A 22073-nucleotide genomic window follows, 5' to 3' on the forward strand; every position below is an offset into this window, starting at 1 on the left:
TCTTTTCTGGTATTATTTATTGGGTGTTCTGTAGGCCTCTCATATTCTTATTGGCCTCTTCTTTAAGTTGGGAAAATTTTCAATGATTTTGTTGAAAATATTTTCTGGGTTTGGTGCAGGGAATCTTCTTTTTCCTCTATTCCTATTATTCTTAGGTTTTGTCTTTTTATGTTGTCTTGAATTTCTTGGATGGTCTGTGTAAGGAATTTTTTAGTTTAACATTTTCTTTGACAGATATATCTATTTCCACCATTGTATCTTCCACACTGAGATTTTTTCTTCCATGTCTATAGTCTATTGGTTATGCTAACCTCTATAGTTCTTTTTAATCTTCCCTAAGTTCTTTCTCTCCACAATTTCCTCCATTTGTGTTTTCTTTAATTTTTTCCAATTCTATCTTCAGATCTTGAGGCATTTTGTTGATTTCTTTCACCTGTCTTACTGTATTTTCTGTCAATTCCTTCAGCTGTTTGTTTGAAAAATCCTCTGTTTCTTTTATTTTTTTCAGTGATTTAAGCATTTCCTCTCTAAAGGCCACAACTCTTTGGCTGCAACTTCCTGTATTTCTTTACAGATGGTGATAATCTGTTTTTATCTTCCTCTATTTCTTTATGGATGGCCATAATCTGTTTGAGTTTATCTTCCTCTAGGTCTTTGCATATTTTATTTGTTTCCTCTGTTATCCTCTTCATGAGCATAAGTGTTAGGTCATCTTCTTGAATTTCAATTATGCTGGAGTGTCCAGGGCTACTTGCCCTGGATAACTGGGTTCTGGAGATGCCATATTACTCTGTCTTTGTTGGTTGAGCTTTTGTGCTGGCCTCTACCCATTGGGCTATCTTAGGTATTTGGAGTAAGTTTCTGGTGGTTCCTGGAATCCTGTGGTGGAGAGAATCCCCTTGGCAGGAAGATGGTTTTTCCTGAAGGAAGCCTTCTCAGCTTTTTGCGTATAGTCACTGGATGGCCAGTGTTTTTTTCAGGAGTTGCTGCTGCTTAACTCAGGCATAGAGACCTGAGTGGTAACTGTGGTCCTTGTTAGTTGAGGGGGCTCTCCTCTCACCTGGAGAAGTCCTGAAGACAGGTGCCCTGCTTCTGGTTTTCTTGTTGTAAATTTAGTCATCTGCTGCTGTAACCTGTGTGTCCTGTGGTTTGATCAGTTTTAGTAGGGATAACTGGTTGCCCCTTGGAGCAGTATCTGGGGGTTGATCTTGGGGATTCCAGGCTTTTGTAGTTCTGAGGTTGGCCCTCTGCTCCCCAGTACCCAAGTGGTAATCTGTGGTGTGTGGGTACAGCTCTTCTGGTACCAGCAGGCTATCTGGTTCACAGCAGGTCCTTGGGTTGGGCCATTCTGTGGGACTTTTTCCAGGCATATACTGGGTGGCCTAAGTCTGCCCCCTTTGCTTCGCTTTGTTCCCTGTGAGGATTTCTCCACACAGTGACTCCCGTCTCTGGTGCCCTGGGGCCCACAGCTCTGTCTGTGCTGCAGAGATTGTGGCTGGAGCCCAGTTCAGTGATGGCGGCTTGTACCTGTTGGTCTGTGAGACTTTTTCCACGGACTGCGTGACCCAAGTCAGTAAGTACCATTTCCTTTCTTCCTTGTGGGGTTTTCTCATGACTGGGACTCCCAGTCTCTGGTGTTTTTTGTGCCCACCGATCATCCTGGGAAGGTGATCATGACAAGTAGGCATGTGGCTCTGGTCTGGTGACCTAATGCCTGCGCCACCTGGTATCTCTTCCGGGTTCTGGCTGGGTGACCTGAGAGTGGACCTAACTGATTCCATGCTGTGGGAGTTTCCTTTTACCTGGGAAACACAATTTCTGTTGTTTTAGGGCCCAGAGTTCAGTCTCTTGGTCACTGTATGGAAAATGTTGTCCTGCTCCTTAGATGCAGTGTTCTGCTGGTGCTACCATTTTGTCCCCCCCAGAACTGTTTTCATTATTCTATTCCACTGCCTGTTTATGCTTTCACAGAATTCATTAAAATAATTAATAGTTTCTTTAAATGTCCTGAGATATATCCATACTATTTATTGTAAATCACTTCTCCTGTGCTTAAGCTATATATTTGTTAGGGACTATTATAGTAGCTTTCTGGGTCCTGGTGAGGTCATACTGTCTTGGCTATAACTACTGTATTTTTGTACTTGTGTGTAGGCATCTATGCTTGGGATGATTGTGATTCTTTTTTTTCTCTATATGTTTATTTTGTTCTATTCTGTGTTTTTTTCTTTATTGTTGTACTTTAAGGACATATAGAAAGAAGACAAAGAGCTGGATGGCTGGGAAGGTGGGAAAGTTTGGGGAGGAGAAACTGTGATCAGAACATATTGTATGAAAATAAATCTATTTTCAATAAAAACGAAATGAAGACTGGGATTTTTAGAATCAGAAATTGTTTTCGTGTCTGCCATTTCTCTTTAAAAATTATTTTTCTCATTTCTAAGAAGATGAAAATGATCTCACTCTGTAGTAAAATATTATGTGTTTAACAATGAAAGCCATATATAATTTACATGTTAATATTATTGAATATTGTTTACAAATATTGGCTTTTATAAAACTTGAACTTTTACTTTTTAATTCAAACACATAAGCATGTGTTAATATAATTTTGAATAACAGCTTGAATATAGGAACATAATAAGCACTATTATATTTGAATTATGTTGTCTGTTACATAAATTTGGACGCAGTATGACCATTACACTTTTAAAAAATAATGAACTATATGTCTGCTCTAAGTACCTTTAAGTAGCCATTGGCTTAACAGACAACTCTGTAAAACAATTTGATAGTAAATGAAATAAATTATTAATAATAAAAAAACCAATGGAGCCTGAAAGAACAGCCATTGATGGATGGCATGTACATCCTTAGAACTGTCTTAGAGTCTCCTTATGCTAGTCAAAATGTGAAGGATGTTTGAACCCTTCTCACTGCTCCTGTTTAAGTACATGACACTGAGAGATGAAAATTCCCCATTGTAGCAGTCTATCTGGAAAAGTAAGGAGTGTTCTCAGCCTACAATATGCCATTCATCCCTCAGCCCTTGGTCACTGCTGAGGATAAGCAGTAAAAAGTCATGTATTGGCTAAACCCTGCGTGTTTGCAGGGTTAATCAACAATAGGATTTTCTGATTGTAACATACTGTGCTCCCCACCTCTACAGAAATACTCTCAGGGAATGCAGAGCCGTTTATCCAGACTGTTGGAGGGACATTTTCTGTATTGGGGTCAACTGGATAGCCCCACGGGTGAACATACAGGATAATGTTTTCTGATCCTAAATCCTGTCAAGGTCATGCAGTGATTAAAGACAGGCTATACTTGTGAAAAATATAACCAGAAAAAAAAAGAGCTTTACTCTAAAGGAAATGTCATGTTTGAAGATTACTCAGAGGGGACATTTTCTACAGCTCATCTCTTTATATAAGACAAAAGGGGAAAATGTTAGAAGAGGCATTAAAAGTGTTCAAGGGACTGCTGTGAGAACTGAAGACAGACAAGCAGGAGGAATGGCATGTGGGGAACATGTATTCCAATTGAGAACCAGGGTTTCTCCCTCCAGCCTTCCAAGGGAGGAAATACTGTGTAGGAAGAAGGGAATTTGAAAGAGGCAGGAACACATGACTAAGGAAAGGCAATATGCTCATATTAAAAGGCCACAAATAAAATTCAGATCAATATTACATATACTTTTAATATTACATGTTCAATATATATATATATATATATATATATATATGGAAATTATATAATAAAATACTTGTGTGAAAAAAAAACAACTTGAGAGTTGTGTGTCTGCATTTACTACAGGACAATAACAATTCCTATTACCTGGTATCATTGTGCTTTTAGCTAGCTCAAAGATGAAGTGACTATAGTCATGGTCTGTGGCAATAATAGTAATTCAATATTTATTAGTCACTTACTGTAGTTGCAGCAGATGCCAGGTTTAGTGCTTCAAAGGCATTAGTCAATCTCCCAGGAGCTCAGGGAGCTATCTGCTGTTATGCCCACATGCAGTTTAGGTCTTAACGTACAGCTAAGTGGAATTCACTAAGGTTTTAATTGTCAGGGAGAGTGAAATTTGAATACTGCATTTGAGATTCTATATGCTGTTGGTAGTATTTCAGAATATCTTCTTGGCTGCTCAGTGACAAAATAACATTTGATTCATGCTTTTTAAATTATTATTATGTACTGCCTTTTTTGTTTGTTTGTTTTGATTTTGTTTTTTCTTTCTTTTTTTATTTTTTTCCTTTTCTTTTTTTTTTTTTTTTGAAGTCTGGTTTAGGAAAAGAAACTTGTTATTATCAGTCAGGTTTCTGGAGCCATTTGAGGAGAACCTCCACTGAAAATTTGCACCAGAGGTCAAGATTGAAAAAAGTAGCAGAGCATAACCATTTGTTTCTTATGAGTCAAACATTACTACATTTAGATATGGAAATGTATATGTGGTAAACATTTAAATATATTTAAATTCTAGCTGCATTTAAAGTGAATTCTCGGTGTAATAAGGATTTTCAGAACACACTTTCAAGCAGAATTTGAAAGCCCACCTTCATTTTGCAAGTTAACGTTGTCTGTGAATACCACATGTTACACCTTTGTAGGAAATGCGTATGGATTCTTACGGTCACAGAAACCATTAACTGTCCGGTGGCACAGTGTCGTATAGTAGACTGGGTTTTTGTTTTTGTTGTTGTTGTTTTTGTTTTGTTTTGTTCTGTTTCTTTTTTTCTTTTCTTTTCATGAACCTTTGATATGAAATGACTTAGGACACTCCATCCTACCAGGCTACAGTTCACATTCTTCTGTCAAGGCTTGGGCCTTCAACATGGCTTAATTTGAAGGCATGGCTTTTAGGAGTTCATTTGGTTAAATGACTCACTAAAGTGATGTTTTGTCTCATTGGCTTGATGTTTTTTTAAGAATGATACAAGTAACGGGAACAGGGACTGTCTCTGACATGAACTGATTGGCCTGCTCTTTGATCACCTCCCCCTGAGGGGGGAGCAGCCTTACCAGGACACAGAGGAAGACAATGCAGCCAGACCTGATGAGACCTGATAGACTAGGATCAGAAGAAAGGGAAGGAAGGCCTCTCCTATCACTGGACTGGGAGAGAGGCATGGGTGCAGAAAGGGTAGGATTAGGAGGGTAGGAGGGGGGGGGAATACAGGGAAATACAAAGTAAATAAATTGTAATTAATAAAATTAAAATTAATAAAAAGAATAATACAGCCAGATCTGGATCCTGCCCTTCCCTTTTCCTCTTCCTCTTTCACTCCTCTTCCTTTTTACTCTCCTGCCTCTTCTGACTTCTCTTCCTTTACCTTCCTCTATTACACCTTATCATTTGCCTCCTCTGTACCTTCCTCACTTTGTTATGATAGCCCCAGACAAGAGACAGCTCCTCTTTTTGGACCTCTAAAAGGTCTGTACTTATGGAAGAGTTTGAAACTACTTAATTTCTCCTTTTACTACATGCAAACCATTTTCCATCTTCTTTCTGTTTCTATTTCATCTCTGTAGTGTTTTGAATAAAAGATGCTATAATTTCAGGATATCTGTAACAAACAAAATAAAAAGGTGAAAAATAAATATTATCTGGAAATATTATTTCCAGTTGTACAAAAACTGTCTCAATATACAATGAAAGAGGTGATTCCCTCTCTCTTTGTGCCACCTTCTATAAAGGAGGAAAATAATTGTTCCTCTCTTTTCTACTCTTTCCCTCCCACTTTCTTTTATCTGTTACTATTTTTCTCATTTTTAGAGGACATTTTTTCCCAGCAGGTCAAGAAGTTGTTAAAGAATTGTTCAAGAGATTTTAATCACGTCAAAAATGAGCCTTCATGGGCAAAGAAAAGCACATTTCACAGACCAAGGTTCTTTTTAGGAAAATATATTAACTAGGAAGTGTGCTTACATGAAATGTTTAAAGGAAAACCATACCTTGATTATGGTCCAAAGAGCGTCCATTATGTCAAACTCAGGAACTTTGTTACTGAATATTTTGAACTGGAATATTTTGAAGATTTAGTTTGAAGAACCCCATGTATCATAGTGAATTGCTTTACTGTTTTGTTATAACACATAAACAAGATTTTGCCTGGGATATTTCATCTGGATACCTTATTTCATATGGTAATCAGATTGCAAAGTGTCTACTTTGGCAAGTTAAAGCAAAGCACGTTAGATCTTCTTAAACAATACATTTCGGTGTTGGTTCACTAATGGGCCAGGCTTTCCTTGAATTACTATGCTTCCCAGGAGCCCAGTCTATGAACCTCTGCGAGGTTAAACTCAAAACAATAAGATAAATGACATACTGAGAGGAGAAAGACCAGGCATGGCATCACCCTCCACCTGCTGGTCGTATGATGATGATGATAACTAGGTACAGACTTTGGTTGACCTAGAAGACTAACAATTGCTGGCAAATAAATTTTACTTATAGTTACACCACTTATTTCAAATCAATGAGATCTACAATGCTTAAAAATCTACATGATTTAAATCTCAAAGTGTATTTTCTCCATATATACTGAGTTAATTTTCATAAATACAATTTCTGAGATCTTGGGTCAGATTAATCCAAGAAAACTTGTAGAATTTCCTAGGAAACCTCCATAATGTATATAAAGTCATAGAAAATAACCCATCAAACATAAGTTGTTATAACTTATAGATTGCAGTCAAGTTATTTTTAAAATGTAAAATGGATCTTCAAAATGAGATGCATGGAAACAGGTAGGGAAAAATAGTATTCTAAAGAAGATGTCCTGTCAAAAATGAAAAAAAAAAAGTTAAAAAACATGGATGTCCCATGATTCTTTGTATACTTAGAAACAGAAGCCTCTTGCTTGTACCATGTATTATGAAGCCTGAGGTAGGCATAGTGGCTTAGGTTTGTAATTGCAACACTAAGGAGGCTAAGTTAGTTGGCTACGGTGAGTTTGAGGACAGCCTGGCTAAAGAGTCAGACATTAACAAAATCAAACAAAATAAAATAAATTCTGATATCTTATCCTTGATTGGAAATAGTAAGAACAAGAAAAGCCAACCAACCGAACAACAACAAAAAAAAAAACAAACTTACTGAAAACAGGAAGTTCACATCAGAATTAGCTAAGAGGAGAATCTTCAGAACTCAGAGAAACAAATGCTTCTAAAATGACATTTAGAGCAATTCAGAAAAAAAAATGGATGTCATCATTGTATAACATTTTCAGTAGGGAGTGTCTTCCTCTGGGAATGAAAGCACAGATCATAAAAAATAGAAACTAAATCTAAAGGAGAATCAGAAAGCAAAGTTCAAGAAAATAAAACCTGAAATATATTTTATAAGCAGTAAGCAAACATATGAAAGACTATGTACGTTTTAGTCTGTACATCTTTTAAATGTGACAAAACTACACATGAACATTTCTTATTTTTTTCAAAACCAAGTGATCCTATTTCTTGAGGCAAGCTTCTTCAATTTCCATACACCTGCACACAAAAGTTTTAGTATCTGCTGGTGTGGCAGTCCTACCTCTGGTAATAAATACTATAGCAAGCAAAAGACAAGCAAACAAAGGAACAATGCAGGGATGCTTTGCCATTTTCTTTCTTTTATGGCTAACAAAACCTCATGTAACCACTTCTCCAGTAGAGCATGATAGTATAAAATATTTGAATCTCTGTTCCTCTATATGCTCAGGTATTTGAACCTTTGGTGTCCAATTAGTGGCACTGTATGGGAGGTTATGAAATCTTTAGAACAGGTGAATAATTCCTGGAGAAAGTTCACGAATGGGGATCTTTTACCAGCTTGCCCTGCTTTGTGTCCTCTCTTCCTCTCTCACTTTCTGCATTTGCATGAAAATGTGATTAACCAGTTTCCTGATCCAGCTGCTATGCCTTCCCACCATGGCAGCCTTCATCCTTCTGGTACCTTAAGCCAAAATAAACCATTTCCTCCTCCAATTTTCTTTTTATCATGACATTTTAATACAGAAAGAGAAAAGTAACTATCACAGGTGACATGGTCACTCATATTTGGTTCCAAAATAAATTATCTCTTATTTTGTTTGAGATAAGAGGTATGTTTTATTTTAGCATAAGATGTAGAGAAACGTATAGAAACGGAAAGGGAAAAGAGAGAAGAGAGAGAGACAGACAGGACAGGGAGAGGGGTCACATAGAGAGGAGAGAAAAACAAACACAGTGGAAGAAAGAGTAAACAGTCATGCTAATAAGTCTAGCAGATGCTGAGACTCATAACCAAACCTTGGACAGGGTTCAGGGAATCATAGAAAGGAGGGGGAGTTAGTAAGACCTGGAGAGGCCAGAAGCTCCACAAGGACCAAATATATCTGGACACAGGGGTCTTTTCTGAGACCGTTTCTCCAACCAAGGACCATACATGGATATAACCTAGATTCCCTGCTCAGACATAGCCCATGGCAGCTCAGTATCCAAGTGGGTTCCCCAGTAAGGGGAACAGGGACTGTCTCTGACATGAACTCATTAGCTGGCTCTTTGACCCCTCTCCTCCAAAGGAAGAGCAGTCTTGCTAGGCCACAGAGGAGGACAATGCAGCCAGCCTTGAAGAGACCTATAAGCTAGGGTCAGATGGAAGTGGAGGAGATCCTCCTCTATCAGTGGACTTAGAGAAGGGCAGGGAGGAGATGAAGGAGGGAGGGTGGAATTGGGAAGAGTGAGGGAGGGGGCTACAGCTGGGATACAAAGTAAATAAACTATAATTAATATAAAAAATGAAAAATTTGATTAAAAAACTGTTCTAATCTATGTAATTATAAACAAAATTAAATAATAAAAATTACCAGGAAGCTATGTATTCTAGCATATATAAAATGGATCTTTTCTATTATTTGCAAGAAAAAGAAGCAAAAATATTCTGTTGCTCATGGTTTATACGTCTGAAAACTGATGGAAATTTTGTGTAAGCATTTGATTGTTAAAAATATGTTTCATTCAATTCTTATCTCTCTCTGTCTGTCTCTTTCTCTCTGAAAATCAGTATTACAGAGGAGCTCATGTAAACAGAGTTGTTCAGGAAGACTGTTCATTTTTTAATAGAAGGTATCTAGGTATTCATTCACCAACAGTTATTTTTTACTTTTTTAACTCTTTATCAATTACACTTTATTCATCCTGCATCCCTCCTGCAGCCCCTCATTCCTCCCTTCCCAATCCCCCCTTTCACCCCCCCCAAGCATGCCTGTCCCCAAGTCCACCTATTGGGGAAGTACCCCTTTCCCTCCTTCTGATTCCAATCTATTAGATCTCATCAGGAGTGGCTACACTGCCCTCCTCCTTGGCCCTGCAAAGCCACTCACCCCTCAGGGGGAGGCGACCAAAAAGCAGGCCAACCTGCTCCCACCACCACGGTACCCACCTGGACACTGAACTGCCACGGGCCACATCTGTGCAGGGGCTCCAGGCCACCTCCATTGCATGGTACCCAGCCGGGGCACTAGTCCCAGGAAAGACCCCCATGCCCAGACCCTCCGGCCCTGTCGATCTCCCTATGGAGCCCCCCCTCCAGATCCCATTATCTCCCACCTCTTTCACAAGATTCCCTAAACCGCGCCCAAAGGTCTGCCACAAGTCTGAGCATCTGCCCGGATAGTCCACAGGGCAGAATCTTTCAAGGCCCTCTGTGGCAGGCTCCTGACTTGTTCCGTGTTTTCTCCTTCTTCTGAGGTCCATCCTCTTTGTCTTTCTGGATGGAGATTGAGCATTTTAGCCAGAATCCTCCCTCTTGATTAGTTCCTTTAGGTGTACAGATTTTAGTAGGTTTATCCTATATTGTATGTGTATATGAGTGAGTATATAGCATGTGTCTTTCTGCTTCTGGGATACTTCACTCAGGATGATCTTTTCCAGTTCCCAACATTTACCTGCAAATTTCATAGATAGGAGCTAGAATCCCTGTGCAGATATAGCCCTTAGACATCTCAGTTTACATGTGGGTTCCCTAGTAAGGGGAGAAGAGACAATCTCAATGTGAACTTGTTTGCCGGCTCTTTTATCACTTCTCCCTGGTGGGACCACCTGGCCAAAAGGAAGAGGATCCAGGCAGTCCTGATGGGACCTGATCAGCTAGAGTTAGACAGTAAGGGAGGTAATCTTCCTTATCACTGGTCTAGGGGAAAAGAATAGGGAGAAAGAGTGAAGGAGGGTAGAACTAGGAGGAGATGAGGGGGATGAGAGAGGGGGCTACAATCTGGATAATAACATACATTATTACAATGTTTTATTTTTTTATGAGAGAATTGCTGCCTAGGTCATAGCCTTCTTTTAGCAATAAGAGTTATACACAGATGAATCCCATGGCAGCACAGTGTCCAAGTGGGTTCCCTAGTAATGGGAACAGGGATTGTCTCTGACATGAACTGAGTGGCTGGCTCTTTGAACACATCCCACTGTGGAGAGGCAGCCTTACCAGAACACAGAGAGAGACAATCCAGCCAGTCCTGATGAGACCTGATAGGCTAGGGTCAAATGGAAGTGGAGGAAGACCTCTCCTATCAATAAACTGGGAAAGGGATATGGGAGGAGAAGAAAAAGAGAGGGTGGGATTGGGGGGGGATGAGAGAGGGGGCTACAGCTGGAATACAAAGTGAATAAACTGTAATAAATAAAAAAATAAAAAATAAAAAAACTGCATAATACTGGCAAGAAAACATACGGGTTAGTCAATAGAATTGAAGTGAAGACCCCAAAATAAACCCATATTCCTACAATCATTTGATTTACAAAGAAACCAAAACCATACAATGGTAAAAAGAAACCATATTCTACAAATGGTGCTGGTCTAACTGGTTATCTTCATGTAGAAAAAATGCAGATAGATACAGACATATCACCCTGAACAAAACTCAAGTCCAAGTGGATCAAAGACCTCAACATAAAACAAGATAAAATAAATCTACTAGAAGAAAAAGTGGGGATCAGCCTTGAAATCATTGACACTGGAGACAACTTCCAACAAACACTTTTGTTCTAGGGAATTATCTTTTAATTAGTGTATTGAGACTGTAATAACCTCAGTGTTTTCCCCAAGGTTCTTAATCTCTTTTCTTTTGAATTTTCTGTGATGATGCAGAGTCAATAAATGGTGATGAGTATGATCAGGGTCTTGCAAAAAAAAAAAAAGAAAGAAAAGAAAAAAGAAAAAGAAAAAAGCAAAAAATGAAAGAAAAGAAAAAGTTATACATGTTTGGGACAGCTCAGAATCTGGTTTTCACATCCTATGACCAGAAGCAATAGGTAATATAAATTATCTAGAAAGACATTATATTTCTAGAGATATTATCACCAGAATGTCATCATATCTTTAAAGACTTACAGTCTAATAATAATAGTTGTAAAAATTATCAAAATCTGCTAGAACCCAGGAGATACCTCACACCCAGCTTTCATCCAAATATATCGAGGGCTTGCAAAAGCCAAAATATGCAAAATACAAAGAAACCATCACTGCTAGGCTTATGTATGATAGAGATTTTAGGACTTTAAGATGATGAATCTAAAAATAGTTGTTTGATACTCTGGGAACCTCAATGTAAAAAAGAGAGAGCATGTGAACCAGAAAAGAAAAGTGCACAAAGAAATAGAAACTACAAAGAGAATCAAGAAGGGAAATGGATGATTCCCTTGTTGGGGTCCTGAGCAGACTTGATGTGGTTTAGGAAACAATTATGAGCTTCAAACTAAAAAGACAAAAACAAGGAAATATGACTTGAAAACTTTGAGGAGTATAACCAAGAACTTACAATAATTTCAAAAGCTATAATATATGAATCATAATAGAAAAAGCGGAAAAACACATTTGAAGGAATAATATTAAATAGCTATAGGAAATCTTGAAGTAATCAAATGATATAATTACCAAATAAACACCAACACATCCATATTATATTCAATTTGTAAATAAAGAATTCACTAAGAGAAAATTTTGCAATAACCAAAATAAAAAATTAAAAAACAGAATAAATGACAATAAAAGATGACTTCAAAATGGGAGAACAAGTAGCCTCCCGAACAGATAAATTCTGTCATTGTAAATGAAATCTCACCAATATTAGTAATCAAAGTCATGACATCAAGTAAAGAGTTTATGCATAGAATGAACAGAAATAATAATTGCAAATATAAAGATATTTTTAAATGGAGATGGAATAGAGAAGTATGTTAAATAATCAAACTGATTCTTTCAGAAACAGTGTCAGTTTCCCAATGGTATTTTAGAAACATTAAGGCTAAAATTACTTTAATGATGAATATTCACAATATTTAAGGAAAATAAGTAACAAAATACATCCAAGTATCACCATAATTTGTGTATAACAGACATTTTCAACTATATAAATTACTACTTTATTTCCAGTGCTAAAATTAATAAAATATTTTTCTGAGTGAGCCTCATGATCTTTACAAACATTATCACTAGAAATTGTAATTTATTTTGAAAATTCAAATCTGGTTTAAGATGTGAAATTCAATTGAAGTCATGAAATTATTAAAATGAAAAAGCCTCGAAAAATTCATCCTAATAGATTCATGAATTCAACTGATATATGATCACAGTGTAGAAAATGGGCTTAACAAAACAGTGAAAAGGAGCCTCCTCAGTCTGGAAAAAGATACCTAAAAATACCTAAAGTAAATGTACGTAGAGAGGCAATAAAACATGATGGTTATTTCTCACCATCTTATAGTAATAAATAGGTGATAAATAAAAAGGTGACAAAGCAAATAAAATGGTAACTCAAAACTAGGTCTGATGGGTTCTTGGTCCTGAAGTTTAGAAAACTGAGTCAGAGAACATCTCTATGAAAAGGAGTGTGCTGAAATTGAAGGGAAGAGGAACATCGAGAAGCATGTCAGATTCAACACCTCTGTGCATGTAAAATGGACATGATGTGCAGATGTCTACAGGTGAAATTTTCCTTTTCTGTTTACATGGAGGTGAGAAGGTATGCAACAGTTCTTACAGCGATGTTTAGAGTCCTAATCTAAGAACCATAGACAAATCTTATGGCATCAGAGAAATCTTTAATGGGAAAGGTCTAAATATTGCAGCTTAAAATAAGGATTTCCATATTTGTTTACAAAGTCAAGACATGAGAATATGCTTTCTAAAAGAAGTTTATACTAAACATAATGATCAATAGGTTAAGGGCAAAAAGATTAATAATGATACATTTATTAAATTAACATTGAACAAAATAAAACTAGATTAGGGACAGAACCTGCAGTCTAGAATACTAAATAACAAGCGAAATATCAGTGTTAAAATATAGCAGATCCCATGTGTGTCTTTCTGTTCCTGAGATACCTCACTCAAGATGTTCTTTTCCAGTTCCCACCATTTGCCTGCGAATTTCATGATTTTCTTGTTTTTAATAGCTGAGTAGTATTCCATTATTTAAATGTACAATTTCTGTATCTATTCCTCTGTTGAGGAACATCTAGGTTGTTTCCAGCTTCTGGCTATTACCAATATAGCTCGTAGGAACAATGGTTGAGCAAGTGTCCTTGCTGTATAGTTAAGCATATTTTGGATATATGACTTGGAGTGATATAGCTGGATCTTGAAGTATCATTATTCCTAATTTTCTGAGAAAGCATCAGATTGGTTTCCAAAGCGGTTGTATAAATTTACATTTCCACCAGCAATGGAGGCGGGTTCCCATTTCTCCACATCCTCTCCAGCATGTGTTGTCACTTGAGTTTTTGGCTAACATTCTGTTAGGTATAAGGTGAAATCTCAGGGTTGTTTTGATTTGCATCTCACTGATGACTAAGGACGTTGAATATTTCTTTAATGTAGCTCTGTCTTTTGATATTCCTCTATTGAAAATTATCACACATGGTATATACTCACTCACAAGTGGATATTAGACATATAATATAGGAAAACATACTAAAATCTATACTCCTAAAGAAGCTAAACAATAAGAAAGACCCAAGGAAAGATGCTCAAACCTCATTCAGAAGGACAAATATGATAGAAGTCAGAAACAGCAGAAGACAGGGAGCCTACTAGAGATGGCCTCTGAAAGACTCTACTGATTGAGGTTTTAAGCAGAGGCTGAGACTCATAGCCAAACTTTGGGCAGAGTGCAGGGAATCTTAGGAAAGAAAGGGGAGATAGAAAGACCTGGAGGGGACAGGAGCTCTAAAAGGAGACCAACAGAGTAAAAAAACAAGCAAACAACAAAAAACAAAAACAAAAACAAAAAACTGAGCTCTTTCTGAAGAGAATGATACCCAACCCAAGGACAGTGCATGGCTCAGATGTAGCCCATGACAGCTCAGTCTCTAAGCAGGTTCCCTAGTAAGGGGAGCAGGGACTTTCTCTGGCATGAACTCAGTGACAGGCTCTCTGATCACCTACCCATGAGGGATGCAGCCTTGCCAGTACACAGAGGAAGATAATGCAACCAGTCCTGAGGAAACCTGATAGGCTAGGGTCAAATAGAAAGAGAGGAGGACTTCCCATATCAGTGGACTTGGTGAGGGGCATAGGGGAAGAAGAGTGAGGGAGGGTGGGATTAGGAGGAAATGAGGGAGGCTTCACAGCTGTGATACAAACTGAATAAATTATAATAAATGATAATAACAAAAAACAAAAATGCTTTTTCACTGGAAAAATACTGCAGATCATAGTTATAGATTAAATAATCAATTATCTTTCCAAATAGGCAATGATAAATAATTATTAGCAATAAAATGACTCCTAATAACTTTCTGCTATACTTATCAGTGCCTTTCTAGACATTATCACAGTAGCTTCCTCCTGCAGCATAAAAGATGAAACACAGAAACACCTAATCAGACTTTATGCAGATTGTGGAAGCTGTTGGAATGCTCAGACCTAAGCTTGGTGTGTCCATCAAATCCCTTTCTTGGGGCTCAGGGAACCATATAGAAAAGGAGGTTTAACAAGCCAGGTAAGATGAAGTACACCAAGAACACTAGACCTAAATCATAAGATCAAGGCACATATGAACTCACAGAGACTAAGGCAGAATGTATAGGACTGACACAAGTCTGCACCTGGTACTGTGTGCATTTCCTATGGCTTCCTGTTTAGTGTCTTTATGGGAATCATGAGTGGGATTAATGCATGGGTCTCAGTTTTTGTGCCTTTTCTTGGCCTATTTTCTTTTTTTTTTTTTTTTTTTTGGTTGTTTTATTTAATTCTAATGTTAGTTCTTTTTTATTATGCTTTGCTTTGCTTTGCTTTGCTTTGCTTTGCCTTGCCTTTCATTGCCTTGCCTTGCCTTGTCTTGCATTGTAGTGTACTGTATTGTACTGTATTATTACCCCTTAGAAACCTTTGTGTTTTCTAATGAGAGACAGAAAGTGAGTGGATTCAAATGGAAGGAGATGTAAGGAGTAAATTAAAGGGTAGATGGAGGGGAAACTTTAATAGAAATAAATGAGAAAAATTTATCTTCAATAATGAGGAGGAATTAGCCTACTAAGTATGTAGGCCATGATCACCTGAGACTATAGAGAGGAACAATAATAATATAGTCATATCATAATTAAACATTTGGCAAACACAGGAGAAAACATAACAGAAACCAACATCTACCCACTGACCTGAAATATTAAACCAATGTATATAATGACAAGTTTGAGGGGTGTGGAGATACTGGGATTGTCACCTATAGCTCATATGACCATAGACATAATGAAGGTCTGTTCTTGAAGGTGTTGTGTGAAGGAAGCCTACTTTGAGGCAATTTCTTTGGTTGCAAGAAATAATTGTCAGTGCTGTGTGCTGAGACACTAGCCTTGAGCCACATCATCAAGGTGCAACAGGGCTGGGATGTTTTGATGCTAGAGTTTGAATGTCAGAAAGTTTGGGTGAGACTACCTCAGAGTCAATGGGACTTCATCAAATGTCAAGCAATTGTTGATACTTTGTTGACTAGAAACCCAGGACTCAGGATACAAGGTAGGCATCCCAGAATGACATGTAATGCAGGAACTGTGAAGGTGAAAGGAAAGCAGTTTCCCAAATCAAGGGTTGATCATTCCTGTTCTTGGGCCTGAATGGTGTTGCCTGGCAATATAGAATTCCCACTCAGAATTGTCATGTGTCAAAACTTTACATGAGAGACATTTGCCACATGAGGTTCAACAGAAGCCAGGATTTGCTCTGCTGTTTAGCTGCCAGCCTCTCATCTTGCCACCAGGAGTTACTGGGTTTTACTTCAGCCTTGATGGTTATGGAAAAGACCAGAAAAGGCCACTCAAGAACTAGAACACTAGGGAAGACAACCTAGGAACATGTCACTAGTTCACTCAGTGTTCCTGGACTGCTTCCTATGTAGCCTGAATAGTGTTTGAGCCATCACAGTCATTTGTTTGACCAATCTATGCTTTTCCTCCAGCTCCAATCACAGTCATTAAGATGTTTCTATTAATTCAATCATGGCTGTGCAAGCTGTCAAAGCTTCTCCTTCACCAGGAGAAATGTTACTCCTGTGGCTCGGGTGGGGACTCTGTTCAGGAAGCCACAAAAATCTAGGCTGTGCCTGGAGAAAGCTGAAGTCTTGCAGAGCTGTTTCAAGGTACCTTGTAACGTTCCAGACTGCTATAGCTGGCATTAGGAGGGTTCCTGGGGAAGCTTGTCTTCCAGTTCCTTTGTTCAAGGCTGCTTCAGCTGCACAAAATAGCCATACACCTGCTAAAAAAAAAAAAAAAAAAAAAAAAAAAAAAAAAAAAAAAAAAAAAAAAGGCAAATGGCGGGCAAATTCTTTCTTCCTGCTTTTTTCTTTCTTATTTATAGAAAATTGAATGTAATAAGGAGTAGTTACAACAGGAACTTATGGAATTTATCATTAACACTACCTGCTATTTTAAACAGTTTTCAGAGTTCCCAGGAAGTGGTGGTGGCCCTGATCCTTCTCAAAGACATTATTCTCTTCATGACTAACTCAGGAAATGCCTTGCCCAATGGTTCCAAGTCACTCATACTCTGCCACTCAACTAGGAATGAAATCCCTTTCTTAAAGGGAGTTACACATGTGTAAATTCTCTTACACATGTGTAAGTTCTCTTCATGAAGCAAATTACATATTTGTGTCTTGAGTTCAAAATACTTCCACTGAAATTTTTATTGCCAAGGAAATATATTGTACAAAACACCCACAATAACGATCCATATGTTTTGTTATGTTATAAAGTATGGTAAAAATGAAATTATATCTAGACTCCAAGTATATAAAATGGAAAATGATATAGATTCCTTCAACCTGGTATGAATCCAAAGCCAGAATCTCCTTGCTTTACCTTCAAAACTGTAAAATGATACATTTCTCCAAGCTGTCACCATAGAACCCCTGAATTACTTAGGATACAAATATATATATATATACACACAACTTTATATATATAAAGTTGTGTGTATATATATATATATATTTGTATCCTAATAACTTTATATATATAACTTTATATATATAAAGTTGTGTGTATGTATATATATATAAAGTTATATATATATACAACTTTATATATATATATGTATATATATATATGTATATATATATACAACTTTATATATATATACAACTTTATATATATTTTTTTTATCAGACCCAAAGACTACCATTTAATGAACTCACATACAATTAGAATCCGCATTCAGAATAGAAGCTGTGAAACTTTCATTGAATTTTATACTGTTAAGTTTCTTTTTTTAATTCCTTATTAATTACACTTTATTCCCTTTGTATCCATTCCTCCCCCCTCCTGTCCCAATCCCTCCCTTCCTCCATCTTGTGCATGCATGCATTCTCCTCTGCTTGTTACAATTTATTCACTTTGTTTCCCCCCTGCAACCCCCTCCCTCACCTCCTCCCACCCTTCCTCTTCTCCCACTATGCCCTTTCCATAGTCCCCTGATAAGGGAGGACCTCCTCCCCTTCTATCTGACCCTAGCTTATCAGGCACAAATTTTAAAACCATGTTTTTCGATGTTTTCATAATCTCTCTCTCCATCCGCCATGGGTCAGACCCTGAATTGTTCTAAAATAAAGTGAAGCAAGACAAGACAACCAAGGTTTGACATCACAGGTCATCAAGGTGAAGGTCACGTGTGAAGGTCTTCCTTCTGCCAATCTCTAGTACTGTAAAAAGCAGGTAATTGCATGCATTGTTATTCAGATAGAGAACCTGCACATCTTAATACAATGTGAAAAGCATTTTGATTTCTCAGTTATTTCTTACCAAACTTCATTACCATTTTCTTTAACCTAGGTCTAAAAATTAGAGTAAATATCAAATTAAATCAAATCCTAGTGATCACAAATGTTTTACAATTCTTTGGACAATTTTATCTCCATTTTTGTTGTTTCTGTTAAATTTCTTCTACACAAAATATCTTTCTTTGTTTATCAAACGCAGGTGAACCCACAGAAAGCATTGCTTATTTTTATTAAAGATTTATTTGTGTGTGTATGTGCACTGTGTGTGTGTGTGTGTGTGTGTGTGTGTGTGTGTGTGTGTGTGTGTACAGCTGCCAACCAGAAGAGATAGGACCTCTTATAGCTGGAGTTCCTGGCACCTGTGTTAGATAGCTCACAATTGCCTGTAACTGCCGCTGTGGGGAATATGAGCTTTCAGTTCTCTGAAGGAAGGCACCCGCATTCATTGCACATACATACACATAATTTAAATTAATAAAAATATGTCTTTTATAAAATTAAGAATGTACTACTGAAACATTTCACAATAGTCCATTAAGATTTTTTAACTAGGTATAGTGATGGATTAAATATAAAAAAAAATGACTGAACTGATATTTTTGCCTCTCAAAATAATATTCTTTGTGTTTTATTTTGTAGAAAAATGCATTTTCCAAAATTATTCTATTCTTCTTGGTATAATACAATTATCTCTCTCTCCTCCTTACCTTTCCCCTCTTCCTCACTGTATGCATCCCTCTCTTTTTTTTTCCCTCTTTCAACCAGAGACAAATGCTCACACATAAAACTTCTATTTGTGTGTATAATATAAATTATTTGTACCAATTTAGCATATAAACATATTCATACAATCTTTATTTTCAGCATGGCACAGTTTCATTTGTCCTAGGAAATAATTTCAGCAAATCGTAGAGTGTTACCCAAGCCCTTTCACCTAAATTCATATCTTTATTTTTTTAAGGATAGTGTAACTTCTTTGTGCCCACTGTTTATATCTGTATTTCTTTCAAATATTTTTGTGAACCTTAAGTGATGTTACATATAATATTTCTGTGAAGAAAATATTTCTTAGGAGATATTCTAATACTTTTGATTCTTCTGTTAAACTAAATTAAAATTTAATAAATTTAACAGCTATTTCTCCATGTGGGATTCAACAATCAAAGACTGAGTGGTTGAAACAATTGGGGTAGTTTGTCACAGTGCTAGAGACCAGAGGTTGAAGAGGAAGACAAGTCTTTGTTTGATTTCTGGTAAGTGCACTCTTCCTGGCTGGAAGACACCATCTTCTGAGTTTGTACCAAGGTAGTCTTTCTTTGACATGTGTACGTTCACACAGAGAAACATTTTTCTCTTGATCTTACAATGACAAAGAGTATATTAGTCTTGTATCTCCACCCAACATAATTTTAATTGAACCCACTTACATCCTAAAATTCTAACCTTCAATAGCAACCAAATTGGGGCTTAGAGATTCAGCATGAATTCACTCCATAGCCTCTAATACTGTTAAAAACAAACATTTAGGACATGATTTTCTTTATATAGCAATACATCTAGTATCTTTCTGAATTAGTACATAAAGAGAGTTATGGAAGTTATTTACCAGATATAAATCATGGTTATTTGTGATGGTAAAGACACCTTTGGGTTACTTCCTATTATCTTCTTTTTCCCCCTTTGTGCTAGTTTAGTAAATAAAACATATGAAGATATTTAAAATATTGATAATATATATGTATAGATTAAGAAATTGTGGTACATTTACACAATGGAATACTACTCAATTAAAAACAAAGGAATCATAAAATTTGCACACAAATGGTGGGAACTAGAAAAGATCTTCCTGGGTGAGATATCCCAGAAACAGAATAACACACATAGTATATACTCATTTATAAGTGGATATTAGAAATATAATATAGGATAAACATATTAAAATCTGTACACATAAAGAAGCTAAGCAAGAAAAAGGAGCCTGGCTAAGAGGATCAATCCTCATTAAGAAAGTCAAACAGGATGGACATCAAAAGAGGGAGAAAACAGGGAACAGGATAGGAGCCTAATACATAGGGCCTCTGAAAGACTTTACCCAGCAGGGTATGAAAGCAGATGTTGAGACTCCAAACTTTAGGCAGAGTGCAGGGAATCTTATGAAAGAAGACTGAGATTGAAAGACCTGGAGAGGACAGGAGCTTCACAAGGAGAGCAACAGAACCAAGAAATCTGGGCACAGAGTTCTTTTCTGATACTGATACACCAAGGACTATGCATGAAGATAATCTAGAACCCCTGCACAGATGTAGCCTATGGCAGCTCAGTAGGTTCCCTAATAAGGGGAAACGGGGTTGTCTCTGACATGAACTCAGTGGCTGGCTCTTTGATCACCTCCCTCTGAGGTGGGAACAGCCTTACCAGGCCACAGAGGAAGACAATGCACCCAATCTTGATGAGACCTGATAGACTAGGGTCAGATGGAAGGAGAGGATGACCACCCCTATCAGAAGTCTGGGGTAGGGGCATGGTAGGAGAAGAGGGAGAAAGAGTAGGGTTGGGAGTGGAGGGGGCTACAGCTGGGATACAAAATGAATAAATTGCAACTAATAAAAAATGATTAAAAAAAGAAAAGAGAGAAGTATAGATTACAAAATAGCACTCTTGCTGATATAACCTGCTAGAATAAATTTCATCAAAGAAAGATCTATTGAGTCAAAAATTTTGTGTATTAGGCTTTGGGGACAAATTGACAAAGGATCTGCTCTTCTTGAACATCTAAAGAGTGAGTTTGAGAAAAAATTGAAGTCAAGATATGTAACAGAAAAGCAAAAAACAGCTTCAGTGAGCCTGGAAGAAGACAAAGAGAAAACACTGCATCAGAGATAAATTGACAAAGAGAACCAATTTAAATAAAGGGAGGTAATAAATTACCCCTATATTGACATTCCTGAATAGTGAAAAATAGGTTTTCAGAGAGGAATCCCCCTCCCCCCAAAAAATGTATGCTACTTTGAAAACCCTTAAAAATTCAGGTGCATGGAGAAATTGTTAGAATTGAACCTACATAGACTTAAGATGTCTAGATTAATGGGTAAAAATTGCAATGCTTATATTTAAACAATGATGTTTTAAAAAGTGAGTTTTTAAAAAGAGGCCTTATAAGAGAATCATTTGAAAGATACTAAACAACAAAGATTAGATGGGTGTTTTGTTGCTAATTCAGTGTATTTTTTTAAATTACAGTTTATTCACTTTGTATTCCAGTTGTAGCCCCCTCCCTCATCCCCTCAGAATCCTATTCTTCCTCCCTCTTTCCTCCCATGCTCTTCCCCAAGACCACTTATAGAGGAGGTCCTCCTCCCTTCCCTCTGACCCTAGCCTATCAGGTCTTACTAGGACTGGCTGCTTTGTCCTCCTCTGTGATCTGGCAAGGCTGCTCCCCCCTCGGCAGGGTGTGTGTGTATTTTTAATGTATTGGAGGCCTCAAGAATGAAACTTCAGAGCTTTAGAGGAGAAATAAAGATGGCATAGATTATTCCACAGATTCTTTTCATACTAGACTCATGCTTGCTAACAGAATGAACAGGAAGGGACAGAGGATAAGAAGAAATGGTGTTTCCCATTCGGACTCTTCTGATTAACTGAGTGGTGACACCACACACTGAGAAAAAGAGTAGTTTGTGGGGGAAGAGAGATAAAAAAAGGAAGAAATATAATGAGAAAAGTAAGAATAAAAGAATAAGAATAAAAGGGCAAGGAGGACAAGAAGGAGAGGAAAGAAAGGAAAGGAAAGGAAAGGAAAGGAAAGGAAAGGAAAGGAAAGGA

The sequence above is a fragment of the Psammomys obesus genome, unplaced genomic scaffold, assembly GCF_907164565.1.
Source record: "Psammomys obesus unplaced genomic scaffold, mPsaObe1.curated_primary_1811, whole genome shotgun sequence".
NCBI classification, from domain to species: Eukaryota; Metazoa; Chordata; class Mammalia; order Rodentia; family Muridae; genus Psammomys; species Psammomys obesus.